This window comes from Macaca thibetana, chromosome 7 (genome assembly GCF_024542745.1).
Source record: "Macaca thibetana thibetana isolate TM-01 chromosome 7, ASM2454274v1, whole genome shotgun sequence".
In the NCBI taxonomy this organism is placed as follows: Eukaryota; Metazoa; Chordata; class Mammalia; order Primates; family Cercopithecidae; genus Macaca; species Macaca thibetana.
This window is the reverse complement of record NC_065584.1, coordinates 102,407,245-102,425,808: the sequence shown is the minus strand read 5'-3', so window position 1 is coordinate 102,425,808 and position 18,564 is coordinate 102,407,245. Positions and strand designations below refer to the sequence as shown.

General features: G+C 45.7%; 1 protein-coding gene across 7 annotated transcripts in view; it reads left to right on the top strand.

The window, feature by feature from the left end:
• Positions 1 to 18,564, top strand: part of MRPS11 (mitochondrial ribosomal protein S11) — a 1,182,883-nt gene that overhangs the window by 990,757 nt on the left and 173,562 nt on the right. The window contains exon 1 of one of the 7 annotated variants that reach the window (XM_050797706.1): positions 233 to 236. The exons of 5 other annotated variants lie outside the window; for them this stretch is intronic. The gene's annotated coding sequence lies outside the window, so the exon portion shown is untranslated. Of the gene's footprint in view, positions 1 to 232; positions 237 to 1,644; positions 1,649 to 18,564 lie in introns of those variants that run through there. One more of the 7 variants, XM_050797701.1, reaches the window with a different exon arrangement.

Below are 18,564 nucleotides of genomic sequence, written 5' to 3'. Positions count from 1 at the left end.
CAACTGAATAATTCACTAATCAGATGCTACAGACTCCAGTGGTAAAATTTATTTCTGACACCTAAACGGCAAATGGGTTTGTGGACACACTCCCTCCCTCTCTTTGCTCCATAGCTATTTCTGCTAAATGGAGGGCTGCTGTGTTTGCTTAACAAAAGAGCTCTGGTGTGGCCACAAACACATCTCCTCATCTGGGGTCTTGCATGCCTTCAGAAGAGTAAAGTCAGGATGGGGGGCGCAGCGGGTGGAGGCCTGTTTAGAGGGGGCTCATAGCGAATGATGGTGCCTTCAGAGCCTCATTTCCCTTTTGAGGCTGGTAGCAGCTCACCCAACCCCCAGCCCCCTGAACCTCGTTCCATCCTCGTGCCAGTGAACACACCTCAGTCCCATGCTCCGCTGTCAGGTGAGTCATTCTAGCCAGCTGGTGTCAGGCACCTTGCAGATGTGTAGACACTCCCCAGAACCGTTCTCCAGGAAAAATGCACACATTTGTGATAATTTTGCACTCTGTTAGGGGACTCCCAGCTCTTCTCAGGACCTCAGTCTCAGGATAAGGTTCTTCTCTGCATTTAGCTTCCCTAGATTACCATCAGGTTATTTTCCATACGAGGCATCCATATTCCCAGTTTATAAAATGGAGAGGAAGAGCCAGGTGTCTCCAAGCTCTCTGCCCACTCGGAGATTCTCTGCACCTAAAACAGAGACCACAAGGCCCACTTCTTTATGCATCAGCCCAGCCACGACAGCCAGGACCCTTACGGAGGCAGCTGCCTCAGAGGGAGGAATTGGCCCTCAGCCTCGCACACCCACTTCCTCAGGGGCTGCACAGACACACAGAGCCATCTTCATATTCCAGCCAGATTCCATCAATCCATCCAGAGTCCAGAGAGTGTCCCCCATCTTCTGACAGATGGGGAGCTTCAAGTTTAGGCTGCAGCCAAAGTTTCCACAGGAACCTAGCAACCACCCCTGTTCTGGAAACTTCCAGGCTTCCTTGGATCGTGCCAGATTTCTTTTTGCCCTCTTCAAGTGAGCAGTGGCCAGCATTTGTAAAGTCAACTAGCGTGCCTGTGCTCTGGGACTCAAGGGCACCCTGCCCAGCTTCACCTGCCTTCCAGGGTCCAGCCTGTCAGGGCACCAGCACCCCAGACAAAGGGCTCTATTAATATCATTTGAACTTAATTGCCTAAAACATGATATATGCAGAGGGATACAAGAGAACCTGACTATTCCTCAAAAGTATAAACTGTTTTTCAAAATTATCTTCAATTCTCCAACACTCCCTACCAATCAGATGTGCATTGTCACGGAATTCAAACTGGAACCTCTGGGGCTTCCCTCCTTTTCTAGTGTCCCTCCCACCGTGTCTCGGGTTCTGACCAAATGGCTGGAGTCCACAAGCCTGTTTCTGACCCTGGGCAAGGACACAGTTTCAAGAAAAGGGACTACAAGAGCCTTGGATATCTGAGATAGCTGGCTGAGTGGAAGTGGGCACAGCCCTCGTCTTTGTGTGTTTCTATTAATCAGCTCCCACGCCACCTGAGAATGGTTGCACAACCCCGCCTCTCCAGGCCGCACTGAGGTGCTAGAGATGGGGAACAGCTCCACAGCTAATGAAGGAAAGGGCCCTCTCTGCAGCGCAAGGGGGAGGACGTGCATCAGCTCTGCTGGCAGCTCAGGCAGACTTAATTGCCTGTCCCCTAGCCCAGCCCCTTGCAGCTCTCCTCCTTCACCCTACTCCCAACCCCCTCTCTCTCTGCAAGAAGCTAAATGGGCCTCTGCTGCATGCCCCGGAGGCCCCACGGGAGTGAGGTTCCTCCACTGAGTCATGTGTCACAGGTCTCCCGTCTGCCTTCTGTAAACAGAGGCAAAGGTGTTGGCTCCTCACCAGCCTGTCAGAGCCGCCCAGCGCACCTACTGCAGCAGCTCCCCACTTGACCCTTCTCTGAGGTGTGACCCCAGCTTTGCACTCGGATTCTAATTTAGGAACCCTCCTCCTTGCCTGGGTCCAGGGAGCCTTGTGCCTGGCATACAGGTCTGACTCGAGCAGATTAACCTTGAAGCTCTGGCTACTGAGCCTGGTGGTGCTGGCAGACTCTGTTACCAGCAGTTCTAGCCCCTGGCATCCAGCTCTGGCTCCCTGGTTCCAGCTCTTGGCAGTGTTCCTTGTGGCTGACCTTTCCAGAATCTGTCTCTGCACCCTTCCTTCTCTTGGTGATCAGCCTTGAGCCTTGAGGCTTCTGTCCCCTTTGAATCCAGAAGGAGACTGTCCTTGGCCTGACACCCCATGACTCTGAGGCCCCAGTCTCTCATTGGAATTGACATTCATTGAGTGGCTTCCACATGCCAGACATTGTGTTGAGGACTTTAACCCTCAAGACAACTCTAAGACTTTGCCAGTTCCTGGCCAGGCTGTCTTGAGCTTCAGTGGCAGAGGCATGGCGTGCTTTCCCAAGGAATAGTAGACTGGGAGTTAGAAAGCTGAGTTCCACATCTCATGACTTTGACCTGCACATTGCTCAATTTCCATTTTTAAAATGGGTCCCCCAAAAACCCCTCCTTAAAAAAGCCTGTAGGAACCCAATGTAAGAGGATTTTTAAAGGAAGGAAACTTTTGGGTTCCCTCAGAATTCCAGACTCTCAGGATGTCCCCACCCCTCTAACTCAGTTTCTCCCTCTAGGTTGTCCAAATGAAGAGATAAGCACAGGAAAATGTGCCCTATTCTTCACTGACTTGTTCATATATTGTTCCATTTATCTTCATTCCATCCATGCATGCACCCATTCATAAACTCCTTTCATCTTTTGAAGGGGTTAATTCACTCAAAAATTCACTCATTCACACACCTATACATCCATTTACTCCATCCACCCACTCATCTACCCACCAACCTATTTATCTGTCTACTCATCCATCTATCCATTCACCCATTCATCTATTCTCCCATCCATTCATCAAACCACACACATATCCATTCATGCATTCATTGACTCAGTCACAAATTTCACCCATCCTTCCATCCATTCCCACCTATATTCATTCACTCACACACCCACCCACCACCTACTCACTCATCCATCTATTTATCCACTTATCCATCTGTCTACTCACCCACCCATTTATTTATCTACCCAGTCATTTCTCTATTGACCCATTCATCTGCTTATCCTCTCATTCATCCATCAAATCACATATCTATTCATTCCTCTACTTATAAATTTATTTGTAAATTCCATCCATCCTTCTATCCACCTTTCCATGCAATTGCTCTCCCATTTACCTTCCTGCAAATTTATCTATCAACTCACCCATCCATCCATCCATTCATCAATCTATCTACCATCCATTAATCTTTCTAGCCTTCTACCCATTTTTCTCTTGATTATTTTGACCACCCACTATATTCTACACCCTAGATTATGTGCTAAAGATAAAGAGATGAGTAAATCACAAATTCTGCCTTTCAAGAGGTCAAATTATAATGCATAAGACAGTGACACAAAAATAGGCAATGGCAATAGGATTTGATGAAGAATGGCTGAGTGGGAAGCATGAAAACATGTGGGATTTAGAAGGGCCTCTGTGGGGGATTAGAGAAGACTTCTGCCAGGAACTGACATCTGACCTGGGTGTCAATAGGTGATTAGGAGTTCACTAGGTGAACAGGTGAAGTCAGTGCTCAGCAGAGGCAACTGCATGCAGAAAGCATAAAATTCTAAGAGAAAACAAAGCTCTACAATGGTGACTCTCAACATGGAGTGGTTTTGCCCTTCAGGAGACATTTGGCAATATCTGGAGACATTTTTGGTTGTCACAACTTGGGGGTGCCACCAGCATCCCATGAGTAGAGGCCAGGGATGCTGCTAAACAGCCTACAATTCACAGGACAGTCTCCACTCCAAAATGTCAATAGTGCCAACGTTGAGAAACTGAGAAACCTGCTCTAGAAAGATGGCAGGAAGTTTCAGGATTGTTGGAGTAAGGAAAGGAGGAAGCAATGAGAGAAAGTCCCAGAGAGGCAGACAGGAGCTAGATCAGAGATTGCAAACCACATTTATTGAATGCTTAAGCACTGGGAACTCAGAGATACAATCGGATTCAGTCGCTGTTCTCCAGAGCTTTGAACTTTCACTGAAGAAATGGTCCATGTCCACAAAGGGTGTGGAACCTCTAATAATTGAGATCCTACTATGTGCCAATCACAGTATTAGAATTTTTTTTTTTTTTTGAAACAGGATCTTACTCCGTCGCTCAGACTGGAGTGCAGTGGCACAATCTCTGCTCACTGCAGCCTTGATCTTCTGGGTTCAAGAAATCCTCCTGCCTCAGCCTCCCAAGTAGCTGGGACTACAGCCACATGCCACCAGCAAACTTAGACTGGCTAAGCTTTTGTATGTTTTGTAGAGACAGAGTTTTGCCATGTCTCTCAGGATGATCTCAAACTCCTGAGCGCAAGCGATCCACCCACTTTTGTCTCCCAAAGTGCTAGGATTACAGGTGTGAGCCACTAAAATTTCATGGACTTTTTTATACAATAATTCTATGAGGTAGGTTCCATTTTCCAGGTGAGAAAGCTGAGGCTCAGAAAAGTTTTCAAAAGCCTGGTTCTATGTCACACAGTGAGTAAGTGGTAATGCACACTGCCCAGACTGACAGTTCGAGGTGGCAGACTTGGCAAATTAATAGCAGAGAACTTGATAGAGGGGGAAGTCCACAGAGACCTCATGGGAAGAGCAGAATGTGGCCTGGAATGAAGAAAAGGGATGAGATAGGCGAGAGGGACAGGGCGGCAGGAGGATGGTCGGTAAATGCACAGGTGAGCAAGAATGGGGCAGGTTCTGGAAACCCTAGGCAGCCGGGGAATTGGAGGATGCACGAGAAGAGAAAAGGGTCCTTTTGGGAGCTCACTGCAGGGCCCTGCAGGTCTAGGTATTCACTCAAGGCCATGGGAACAGAAAGAAGGCCAAGGCAGAGGCATTAGAAAGACTTCAGCAGTAACCTCTGAGGAATGCAGGGAGAGAGAGAGGAGGAGTTGGGGAAAATGTTATGTTTCGAACCTGAGTTTTACCAAGAAATCTCTGTTCCTGGCCATTCTACATGTAGAAGCTGCCTCTCCCTTCCCCCATCAGTTCCCAGGGGGACGGGGCAGCTCACTCAGATGGCAACAGAGACTCTGCTGTAGTAGCCTGCCCTGGCCAGTCTTGGAAGGACAGAGCTGTTGTCTTTTGGGGCATTACATTCACCTCTGTTAAGAGAGCTGCATCCCCTCCCTGGATTCCTTCTGATTCACCAAATTCATCTCACACACATGCACACACATGCACACACATACACAGACATGCATGCACATGCAGAGACATGCATGCACACACAAGCACATACATGCAGACATGCACACACATGCATGCACATGCACAGACATGCCCAAACATGCACCCACACATACACAGACCTGCGCACACATGCACGCACGTGCACACACATGCACATGGACGCACATGCACACACATGAGCACACATGCACATGCATGCACAAATGCCAGATCTGAGGGTTTCATGGACACTTCTCATCAGATGAGAGAGACAGTCTGCTGGGGAAAAAAAATATTTGCTGACCCTTCTGCTCTGAGCTGCATTCGGGGTGAGAGGCTCAAAGAGAATCAATTTCATCCAAGAAATCTGAAAAGAGAGAGAAAAGGGGAGGAGCCAGCTTCAGCAGTAGCCAGAGAGACAAGGTAAGGAAGCCATAGTTCAGGACAGGGAAAATCTTTACAAATTAAATTTCTGGCTGTAGTGGAGAGGACCTAGGGCTGCAAGAGAGGCCTTACCTCTCTGGAGAAGCCCAGTGCTCTAGGGTCAAATAGCCACCCCGGCCTCCTAGGGAGACATGTAAAAAGAACAAGAGAAACCTGCCCCAGGAGAGCAGTGGCTCCCTGACAGCCTGGTCCACCCACTGGTATCTTGAGTCCCCATTTCTCCTTCATTCTTTAGCATCTCAGCTCTCCTCCTGGGAGGGAGAGGGTATGGGGAAGTACAGAGACTGTGCCTCCCGAGTGAGGTCTTAGAGTTGGGGACAATCCAGGCAAGGGGAGGGGTCACATAAGGCTGAAACAAGGGTGTTACCTTCCACCTGTAGAGACCCCAAGGAAGAGGCAGCTAAGGCCCTGGATCCAAAAGGAACCTTTAAAAGCTAGTCAACGGAGTTCTCTTTCTCTCTGGATCTGGCTGGCCCCTCCCTTTCACGCCTTGCTTGAAGGACACCTGAGTGGGTCATGTTTGGCTGTGCTGTGAGGTCATCGTCAGTGCTACATCCACAGAGGAGCATCCTGGGGAAGGGAGGGCCCCACAGCAGATGGTGTGGGAAACAGGGTGTGTGTGTGTGCGTGTGCATGCACGTGCATGTACCCAGGATGTTGGGTAGCAAGAGTCAACCTCAGCTCACCTCTTGGGGGCAAAGACAGGCTACCTAGCTATCAGCCTTCTCTGGCTGTGGGCTGATGGATCACACACCATCATCTTCACCTGGCCTGGGTTTGAAGAATGAGACTGCAAAGGCTTATGGGAAGAGTCCTGAGGCCATAAGCTCAGGGAGTTCCAGGAAACCAGCCCCTCTTGTCAGCAAAGCAAAGACTCACCCTGACGTGAGGGGGCAGAACTGCTCACCCTGCCCCACACCTACTGGCAAGGCTTGTCCAGTCCAGACTCTGGGCCAGGTGCATCAGAGTATCCAACAGCATTGGCAGCAATAGAAACACTTCCAAAATCATGGCTCACTGTGTGTTACCATCAGGGTCCCCCGCTCTCTTTGCCAAGGATTTTTATATGCATTGCTTGCATCTCATCCACTGGAACTGTTTTATGAGTGCAGCGGAGTGCCTAGAACAGCACCTTGCAGGTACTAGGCATGCAGTAAATACTTAGTGAAGGAATCAATGTTTGTTTGATTTCATCCTCACAACAGCCCTGAAAGGAAGGCAATTCTATCAATGCAATTTGTCAATGAGAAAGCTAAGGCTTACAGAAGCTGAGTGACTCACACCAGTCATTTAACTTGTGAGAGGTGGAGCCAGAGCATGAATCCATGTCCACCTCACTCCAGAGTTCATGGCCATCCTCTTCCAAACATGATTGGATCTTGCCTCATCATCAAAGAAGCATCACCTTACACTTGGGAGTGGTAACAGTTAAACAGGATACCATTGAATTCTAAACAGTGAATTACTGTGGCCAGAACCAGCCAAAGGAGGGAGGTCTTGTGGGAACTGGAAAAGAAGAAGAAGAATCAGTGTGGGTGGCTTCAAAGAGCCCCAAGGCCTTCTCTGTCCAGGGATGGTAGGCATGTGCCCCACCATGGAGGAATACCCTTCTTCAAGAGCCACAGAAGGTGGCATAAGGACACAAGGACACAAGACACCATAGGACAAGAAATCTCCTTCCAACTGGATCTTGGAAGCACATGCCACCAGCATGGACATGGAGCCACTTCAAATGATGGAAGGATCCCCTGTACCTTGACACTGGCAAGGCAGGGGCTCACCTATGTGCATTCTGATCTGGAGACCCTCATCTGGCCCCACCCCACCCCCGCCCAGATCCTTCGCGGCAAATCAGCCACCACCACTCTGGGGCTCCTGGAGAGTTTAGCTGTCATGAGCAGGTTTCTTCAGGGCCTGATGCGCTCAATGACCTCTAGTTCACCTGGGTGGGACCCGGTGCTGCCACCCAGAGCAGCACCCCTGAGGCCCAGCCACCTACACCTGTGATATTCACCTCCACCCAAACACCTTCCACCTCTGGCCCTCTGTACCCCCACAGCACATTCTCTTCTGTCCCAGTGGGCTCATCCCAGCCCCTCCAGCACTGGGGCCCAAGCAAAACTCCCGGTCCCCCCGCCTCGAGACCAGAGCTGCTAAAACCACTGCAGAGGGGTCAGGCTCTCTCGGCCATGGGGAGCTCATTATTTTAGAATGTGCCCACACCTCTGGGAAGTGTCAGGGCACAAAACAGGGTGAAAATAACAAACCAACACCACCCAGCAGCAAATCCCACACATCACAATAGGGACCTGACAAATGAAGAAAATAACTTGGAAGGGGGAAAAAGAGTTTGAGGCTCTGAATCTTGGCAGGGTGAGGAAGGTGAGATTGAAGGCTCCCAAAGGTGAGTTCCCCTAAACTAGGGCACTGTCCCCGTGGTCCTGCGCTTCACCCCTATCCCTGTGTAGGGTGGTGGTGGGCTGGGACAGGCCAGTGCAGTCACAGGGCAGACGATGGAAGTCCTATCGCGAGGGAGGGTCAGTTACCAGCCACACTAAATCATCTGAACTGAGGTCGCCAACCCCAGGATTGGAGAGAGGGCAGAAGTCAAGGAGAAAAGCCAAAATGGGCCCAGACACCAGGGGAGACACTGAAGGCAGTGGGTCAGGGCAGGAGAAGCTGGGAGACAGGAGCTTAGAGAGTTCCTAAGCGCTGGGCAGCTTCTCATGCCCTTCTCACACCTGTCACAATGGGCTTGGAAAGGTATGCCTCTTGTCACCGCCCGACTGGTCTCTGCTTCCTGTTCTGGTCACTGTACCCACTTCCTCTCCAGGGACCAATTCCTCCCTCATGCTCCACCCATGGTTGGGGATGGCACTGGCTTCACACCCTGGCTTCAGGTGTGCAAGTGTCCCAGGTCTGGCCAATTAGAGTATTCCACTCGTGACCCCTGGCCATTCCAATAGCTCATGCATGAACTGGAAAGTAAATCCTGTTAAGAAAAAGAAAACTTGAGACGGACTGCCAGATGGAGGCATGACATAAGCCTCTTGCTGCCAACGGTCACCATGTGGAGAGGGCCTGCCAGAGAGAGAGGAAGACGAATGGAAAACAAACTATGGAGTAAGCAAGCAAGATAAAGAAAGAAAGCAGACAGCATTATTTGAGCCCCTAGAGCCAGCTGTACCTGACATTTCAGTTACACAGTGAACTGGTAAGTTTCAGTTACACACTGAATTGATAAGTTTTATTTGAGTTTAAGCCACTTTGGATTTGGTTTCTGTCACTTGCAACCAAAAGGGTCTAGATCCATCCAGATGCTTTAGGTCCATGAAAGGGGCCAACACAGGATGTCATCTCTGGCCAAGGCCAACTATGTTCCTTATTTAGGAAGCAGAGACAATGCTGGCCTGGCAGAAGCTTTCCCGGATTATACTTCGGGGTGATGCTCCAGGGTATCCTGCAGGAGGGAATCCTGCAAAGGGGGCAGTGGACCAGGCTGCTGGGAGAGGGGTGGGTTTCACTGCATCACGGCCTTGCCTCCTTGTGGCCAGAGAGACACACTTGATGGAAGCCTGTACCTCACACCAAGGATAGAGACACAAAACTCACGTAGCTCTCTGGTGTCGAGCATCACATGGTGCCAGTGGCCTCTCCCTTTGTGACGCCCACCTGGGACACTAGGGTGGGACATGCATGCCAACCTCATCCCACTTTGTGCCACTGTGGCTTTGTGCCTGGCTTCTCGTCCCACGAAGTTGTGATCTCTTCATTGTCTGCTTCATAGAATGGAATTTGTGACAAAGTTTTGTTTTGTTTTTCTTGAAGAGAAGAAGTCCACTGCTGCTTTTCACATTTAAGAACAGGCAGCCTAAAAGTCCATTGATGACCATGGTGAGTCTGTCACGGTGAGACAGGGGGCTGACCTGTGCACCTGTTCAAGGGCATGCCTCAATCTTACCAACTGGGCTTCTTGACCTTGTGGCCCTCTTGTAGACAACATAGCTTTTTTCTTTAGTTATGGTAGAATACACTTAATGTAAAATTTACCATTTTAATCATTTTTAAGTGTACAGATCAGTGGTATGAAGTACATTCACATGGTTGTGCAACCATCACCAGCATCCATCTCTAGAACTTTTTCCTCTTCCCAAAACACTCTGTCTCCATTCAGCAATAACTCCCCATCCCCTGCTCTCCCCAGACCCTGGAAGCCATCATTCTACTTTCTGTCTCTGTGATTCTGACTCCTCTAGGTACCTCATATAAAAAGAAACATAAATATCTGGACTTTTTTGATTGTTTTATTTCACTCAAGGTCTTCAAGGTTCACCTATGCAGCACAGCTTTTGAGACATTTTGTTGTCATACCTACTAACTGGTGCTTCAGCTCTTTACTGAGATGGCCAACTAGTCTGCTTCATTTCACACCTAGGAAGGTGAAGTTCAGAGAAGGGAATCTGTGTTTTTAAGTATAGGCCTCACACGCTATCAGCAGACTTACATTAATACTGCAAGCACTGAGCTACTCATTCCTCGTACATCTGGTACTCTTCCCTCTTGTACTCCTTTTCTGACAAGTAACAGGAAAACTTTCCAAGAAAGAGGAGATGGACACAGGACCCAAAGAATAATTTGGTTATCTATTAATTTGCTTCTCTCTCCTCACATTTTCAACCAATCTCATAAATTTGGAGAATAGTGATTTTAGAAGAAGGTTTCATCAGGGTAAGTGTGTGACGCCTTGCCCAGGCTCAAAAGATACAACCTTATTTGAGTGAATTCATGTGGCCTTACAAAGAATTGAGCTTTCATTTCGAAGACTCCCACCAAAAAAAATTAAAAATTAAAAAAAAGTGATGCAGGTGTACCCTGGCCATACTCACACACAAACTCCATTAGAGGGCACTGGATCTTGCTTCTAAAACTTTTCTAGCTCACCCATTCTGACCAATGACTTCTTGCTCTGGTCGCTCCTGGCTTCTACCTGAGCTACAACTGCCATGTGGATCCCACTCTTTGTCCCAGACCCCTAGCACTTTGTAGATGCTCCTCCAGCCCTCCAGTCTTGGCATCTGAGATGCGCCTTCTGGCCCCATGCACGACTCCCATCCAGTTTGCATCCCAGATGCTTCTATTCCCAGCCTTGAAAACAAATGAGCCGGAAAAGGGCAATGGATACCAACCACCCAGGAGAGCCAGTTCTTCTACCATGGGGGACAAAAGGAAAACTTGGCACAATATTCGGATACAAATGAACTGAGAGTCTCCATTCTTTTCTACTGAAATCTCTCACCTACCACAAACCAGAGAATCCCTACACCTTATCTCTTGTCCCTACAGGAATACCCCTTGGCTTTGCCAGGAAGTTAAGGCCAACTGACATAGTATGCCTATACTTATCTGTTAGGTAATAAACACAATAGCTGGGTTCCCCCCTCCCCAACTTTTGTGTTTTTAGATGGAGTCTTATTCTATCACCGAGGTTGGAGTGAAGTGGTGCAATCTCGGCTCATTGCAACCTCTACCTCATGGGTTCGAGCAATTTTCCTGCCTCAGCCTCCCGAGTAGCTAGGATTACATGTGCGCACTACCATGCCCAGCTAATTTTTGTATTTTTAGTAAAGATGGAGTTTCACCATGTTGGCCAGGCCGGCCTCTAACTCCTGGCCTCAAGCAATCCACCCAACTTGGCCTCCCAAAGTGCTGGGATTACAGGTGTGAGCCACAGTGCCCGGACGGGGTTTCCTTTCTAACTTAGGTGAAGTCACTGGGGCCTCATATAGGAGGAGGGGCTTGATATAACTAGAGACTCTATGAAACCTTCGAGACTCCCCTGATTGAATCGACAGGGAAATTTCACCCCATTGCTGTGAAGAACAAGGGTCTGGAATAGAAGTACATTAAGAGCCTCATGGTCTCATTATTCAACAAGCAAACACTTCTCACTTAAGGGGATACCTGAAAAATGGTAGGTAGAAAGAGATCTGGATGAGCCTTGGTCCACATGCTGATTTTTAAAAAGATTCTATGTTAATTCCACATAAAATGAAGGTGATATGTTTTGCCTCAAAGGGTTGAAGAATTAAGTGAACTAGTGGATATAAAAGTATTTGACATAGGATTGTCTTGGAGATGCGGGCTCTTTTTTGGTTCCATATGAACTTTAAAGCATTTTTTTCCAATTCTGTGAAGAAACTCGTTGGTAGCTTGATGGGGATGGCATTGAATCTATAAATAACCTTGGGCAGTATGGCCATTTTCACGACATTGATTCTTCCTATCCATGAGCATGGTATGTTCTTCCATTTGTTTGTGTCCTCTTTTATTTCACTGAGCAGTGGTTTGTAGTTCTCCTTGAAGAGGTCCTTTACATCCCTTGTAAGTTGGATTCCTAGGTATTTTATTCTCTTTGAAGCAATTGTGAATGGAAGTTCATTCATGATTTGGCTCTCTGTTTGTCTGTTACTGGTGTATAAGAATGCTTGTGATTTTTGCACGTTAATTTTGTATCCTGAGACTTTGCTGAAGTTGCTTATCAGCTTAAGGAGATTTTGGGCTGAGACAATGGGGTTTTCTAAATATAAAATCATGTCATCTGCAAAGAGGGACAATTTGACTTCTTCTTTTCCTAACTGAATACCCTTGATTTCTTTCTCTTGCCTGATTGCCCTAGCCAGAACTTCCAACACTATGTTGAATAGGAGTGGTGAGAGAGGGCATCCCTGTCTTGTGCCAGTTTTCAAAGGGAATTTTTCCAGTTTTTGCCCATTCAGTATGATATTGGCTGTGGGTTTGTCATAAATAGCTCTTATTATTTTGAGGTACGTTCCATCAATACCGAATTTATTGAGCGTTTTTAGCAAGAAGGGCTGTTGAATTTTGTCAAAAGCCTTTTCTGGATCAATTGAGATAATCATGTGGTTCTTGTCTTTGGTTCTGTTTATATGCTGGATTATGTTTATTGATTTGTGAATGTTGAACCAGCCTTGCATCCCAGGGATGAAGCCCACTTGATCATGGTGGATAAGCTTTTTGATGTGCTGCTGAATCCGGTTTGCCAGTATTTTATTGAGGATTTTTGCATCGATGTTCATCAGGGATATTGGTCTAAAATTCTCTTTTTTTGTTGTGTCTCTGCCAGGCTTTGGTATCAGGATGATGTTGGCCTCATAAAATGAGTTAGGGAGGATTCCCTCTTTTTCTATTGATTGGAATAGTTTCAGAAGGAATGGTACCAGCTCCTCCTTGTACCTCTGGTAGAATTCAGCTGTGAATCCATCTGGTCCTGGACTTTTTTTGGTTGGTAGGCTATTAATTATTGCCTCAATTTCAGAGCCTGCTATTGGTCTATTCAGGGATTCAACTTCTTCCTGCTTTAGTCTTGGAAGAGTGTAAGTGTCCAGGAAATTATCCATTTCTTCTAGACTTTCTAGTTTATTTGCATAGAGGTGTTTATAGTATTCTCTGATGGTAGTATGTATTTCTGTGGGGTCGGTGGTGATATCCCCTTTATCATTTTTTATTGCGTTTATTTGATTCTTCTCTCTTTTCTTCTTTATTAGTCTTGCTAGCGGTCTGTCAATTTTGATGATCTTTTCAAAAAACCAACTTCTGGATTCGTTGATTTTTTTGGAGGGTTTTTTGTGTCTCTATCTCCTTCAGTTCTGCTCTGATCTTAGTTATTTCTTGCCTTCTGCTAGCTTTTGAATGTGTTTGCTCTTGCTTCTCTAGTTCTTTTAATTGTGATGTTAGAGTGTCAATTTTAGATCTTTCCTGCTTTCTCTTGTGGGCATTTAGTGCTATAAATTTCCCTCTACACACTGCTTTAAATGTGTCTCAGAGATTCTGGTATGTTGTATCTTTGTTCTCATTGGTTTCAAAGAACATCTTTATTTCTGCCTTCATTTCGTTATGTACCCAGTAGTCATTCAGGAGCAGGTTGTTCAGTTTCCATGTAGTTGAGCGGTTTTGAGTGAGTTTCTTAGTCCTGAGTTCTAGTTTGATTGCACTGTGGTCTGAGAGACAGTTTGTTACAATTTCTGTTCTTGTACATTTGCTGAGGAGTGCTTTACTTCCAAATATGTGGTCAATTTTGGAATAAGTGCGATGTGGTGCTGAGAAGAATGTATATTCTGTTTATTTGGGGTGGAGAGTTCTATAGATGTCTATTACGTCTGCTTGCTGCAGAGCTGAGTTCGATTCCTGGATATCCTTGTTAACTTTCTGTCTCGTTGATCTGTTTAATGTTGACAGTGGAGTGTTGAAGTCTCCCATTATTATTGTATGGGAGTCTAAGTCTCTTTGTAAGTCTCTAAGGACTTACTTTATGAATCTGGGTGCTCCTGTATTGGGTGCATATATATTTAGGATAGTTAGCTCTTCCTGTTGAATTGATCCTTTTACCATTATGTAATGGCCTTCTTTGTCTCTTTTGATCTTTGATGGTTTAAAGTCTGTTTTATCAGAGACTAGTATTGCAACCCCTGCTTTTTTTTGTTCTCCATTTGCTTGGTAAATCTTCCTCCATCCCTTTATTTTGAGCCTATGTATGTCTCTGTGTGTGAGATGGGTCTCCTGAATACAGCAGACTGATGGGTCTTGACTCTTTATCCAGTTTGCCAGTCTGTGTCTTTTAATTGGAGCATTTAGTCCATTTACATTTAAGGTTAATATTGTTATGTGTGAACTTGATCCTGCCATTATGATATTAACTGGTTATTTTGCTCGTTAGTTGATGCAGTTTCTTCCTAGCTTAAATGGTCTTTACATTTTGGCATGTTTTTGCAATGGCTGGTACCGGTTGTTCCTTTCCATGTTTAGTGCTTCCTTCAGGGTCTCTTGTAAGGCAGGCCTAGTGGTGACAAAATCTCTAAGCATTTGCTTATCTGTAAAGGATTTTATTTCTCCTTCACTTATGAAACTTAGTTTGGCTGGATATGAAATTCTAGGTTTAAAATTCTTTTCTTTAAGAATGTTGAATATTGGCCCCCACTCTCTTCTGGCTTGTAGAGTTTCTGCCGAGAGATCTGCTGTTAGTCTGATGGGCTTCCCTTTGTGGGTAACCCGACCTTTCTCTCTGGACAATCCTAAGTCAAAAGAACAAAGCTGGAGGCATCACGCTACCTGACTTCAAACTATACTACAAGGCTACAGTAACCAAAACAGCATGGTACTGGTACCAAAACAGAGATATAGACCAATGGAACAGAACAGAGTCCTCAGAAATAATACCACACATCTACAGCCATCTGATCTTTGACAAACCTGAGAGAAACAAGAAATGGGGAAAGGATTCCCTATTTAATAAATGGTGCTGGGAAAATTGGCTAGCCGTAAGTAGAAAGCTGAAACTGGATCCTTTCCTTACTCCTTATACGAAAATTAATTCAAGATGGATTAGAGACTTAAATGTTAGACCTAATACCATAAAAACCCTAGAGGAAAACCTAGGTAGTACCATTCAGGACATAGGCATGGGCAAAGACTTCATGTCTAACACACCAAAAGCAATGGCAGCAAAAGCCAAAATTAACAAATGGGATCTCATTAAACTAAAGAGCTTCTGCACTGCAAAAGAAACTACCATCAGAGTGAACAGGCAACTTACAGAATGGGAAAAAATTTTTGCAATCTACTCATCTGACAAAGGGCTAATATCCAGAACCTACAAAGAACTCAAACAAATTTACAAGAAAAAAACAAACAACCCCATCAAAAAGTGGGCAAAGGATATGAACAGACATTTCTCAAAAGAAGACATTCATACAGCCAACAGACACATGAAAAAATGCTCATCATCACTGGCCATCAGAGAAATGCAAATCAAAACCACAATGAGATACCATCTCACACCAGTTAGAATGGCAATCATAAAAAAGTCAGGAAACAACAGGTGCTGGAGAGGATGTGGAGAAATAGGAACACTTTTACACTGTTGGTGGGATTGTAAACTAGTTCAACCATTATGGAAAATAGTATGGCAATTCCTCAAGGATCTAGAACTAGATGTACCATATGACCCAGCCATCCCATTACTGGGTATATACCCAAAGGATTATAAATCATGCTGCTATAAAGACACATGCACACCTATGTTTATTGCGGCACTATTTACAATAGCAAAGACTTGGAATCAACCCAAATGTCCATCAGTGACAGACTGGATTAAGAAAATGTGGCACATATACACCATGGAATACTATGCAGCCATAAAAAAGGATGAGTTTGTGTCCTTTGTAGGGACATGGATGCAGCTGGAAACCATCATTCTTAGCAAACTATCACAAGAACAGAGAACCAAACACCGCATGTTCTCACTCATAGGTGGGAACTGAACAATGAGATCACTTGGACTCGGGAAGTGGAACATCACACACTGGGGCCTATCATGGGGAGGGGGGAGGGGGGAGGGATTGCATTGGGAGTTATACCTGATGTAAATGACGAGTTGATGGGTGCTGACGAGTTGATGGGTGCAGCACAGCAACATGGCACAAGTATACATATGTAACAAACCTGCACGTTATGCACATGTACCCTAGAACTTAAAGTATAATAATAAAAAAATAATAATAATTTTTAAAAAAAGTATTTGACATATTGCTTGACACATACTAGATTCTGAATGTCACTTCTTTCTTTCCTCCTACCCTCCCTCTCTTCCTTCCTCCCTTCCCCCCTTTCATCAAATAAGCAATAACTTTTATCAATAATTAGATTATCTTGGCATCTTCCTTCCTGCTTACCTCACAACCACCCCATTCCACCGCAGGAAGAAATATCCATCGAATCCGTCCGGGCACAGAGCATTCACTGGGGTGCCCAGCATCATTGTGTGTCTACACTCAGCTGCCTCTTCCCTCCAGTCTATGCAGAGGATCCTCTTGGGACCTGGCTGTTTCTCTCTCAATGCCTTCTGTTCAGCTGGCCACAGTTAGTGAACACCTAAGATGTGCATTCAGGCTTTAAGGCACTCTTTGTCATAGAGTCCAGCAAAAGTGATTCTTTATTCCTACTTGGTTCTCTACTCCTATTCAATGTCTTAAAACCCTGCCAAAACATCGTCGTCAGGTCAAGACATGAGCATTCCATGGTCTCTGGCAGATATCCCATTAAACTAACCTAATATGTGCTGCCTACCACCAATGGGACAATTTCTGCCTTCACTGGCAGAGTTCCCTGAATACTGGGAGGAATTCCTTCAGCTTGACCCTTGCCCAAGCCCCAGCAGACCTGTCCACCTTCCTCAGACAATCTCCCTTGGCCAAGACAGCTACCAACCTCACTGGGGCTACCTTCATTCATTCCCTGCAGTGAGGAACTAACTGAGGGAGGTGAAGAAAAGGCTGACGTCCACCCACCAGGAGACAGCCGGCTTGCAACACACAGTGCACTAGACAACCCTTCACTTGGAAATTCTCATTGGGAGGAAAAGGCCTAACAGGATAATAGATTTAAAAAAAAAAAAAAAAAAAAAAAAAAAAAAAAAAAAGCTCTTGCTGAAGAGATGAAGAGTCTCCACCTCCAGCCCCAGAATGGCAGTCCAGTTCTCTCACCATCTGTTTTAGGTAGGTCAGTTTTTGTGGCTAAAAAAATTGATGCTGTCCCCATAAATATAGTTCATATTGCATTGCACATATTTATAAATATAAGTGCTGTAGCACTACCACATTGCCTGTGAAGAATGCAGGCAGGTTGTGATTAGAGGTGAGCCAGTTCCTGATTGTGGGTTAATTAGCTCTGCTAATAAACTGCCTGTAGCTTTACTTAAGAAAAATAACATATTTCATCTTAGGTAGAACAATTACAGTGCATGTAAAATAGATATTTTTGCCTAATGAGCATTTGAAATGCTTTCTTTGGGGGGGAAACACACACACACACACACATACACAGAGCACTCTTTGCTTTAAAAGAAAAAAAAACAACCCTTACATTTCCTCTGATTGGACTTTGCTGAGGATGAACTTCAAAAGGTTTGAGTGGTTTTCCAGTTCAAAAGCGGATCTTCCACTGATGGCCACTGGCAATGGAACAAATCTTAATGAAATCAGAGCTGGATCCCAAAGGGGGTCTGGGGGATGTGGGCTGAAGGGCAATCTGAGTCGTTAAACAATAGGGCTCAGAAGAAATACCTTAATTAGCAGTGAGAGGAAAGCTTGGAATGGGCATCCCAGGACTTCGTGTGCCAGCAAGGAGAGAGAGCCAATGAAAGGGAAGCAGCAGGAGACTGCAAGAGTGTGGGTGGTCCAAGGCAGCAGGGTAGAAGTACGACTCCAGACAAGATACCAGGCAACATTTGGATCCTAGGTCTGCATGAACCTTTGATCAACAAGGGTCTTAGAAACTTGGAGCTGGAAGAGACCTTAATTTAAAACTCTGATTCTGAGATGGCAGATACTTGATAATATATGCTACCTTTCTCTCCTCCTGCATCCCTTTGCAGACATGACTAATTGGGGGTAGCATTCTTTCCTACTGGTCCCAGGCAACCACTCTGAATTAATTGGAACTGGCAAACCTCTTTGCCATCCCTGATCTAATCTTGCCTCTTTGTTTCAAGGTAAGACAAGTGAGATCCAAGAGGAAATCATGTTATTTTAAGTATTTTAAGTGACCCTCACAAAGGTCTCCAGACTCTCTCCACTACAAACCATATCCAGCAGACTTCCAGTTGTGGGTCATTCTTGGTTTCATCAAGGATACCCTCAAATGAACCACAATAAACCTTCAAGAACTCAGAAAATAACCCACAGGAATTCAGACAAAGAGAGTGATGCTTGTTCCAAAGACTCACCTTTGAAT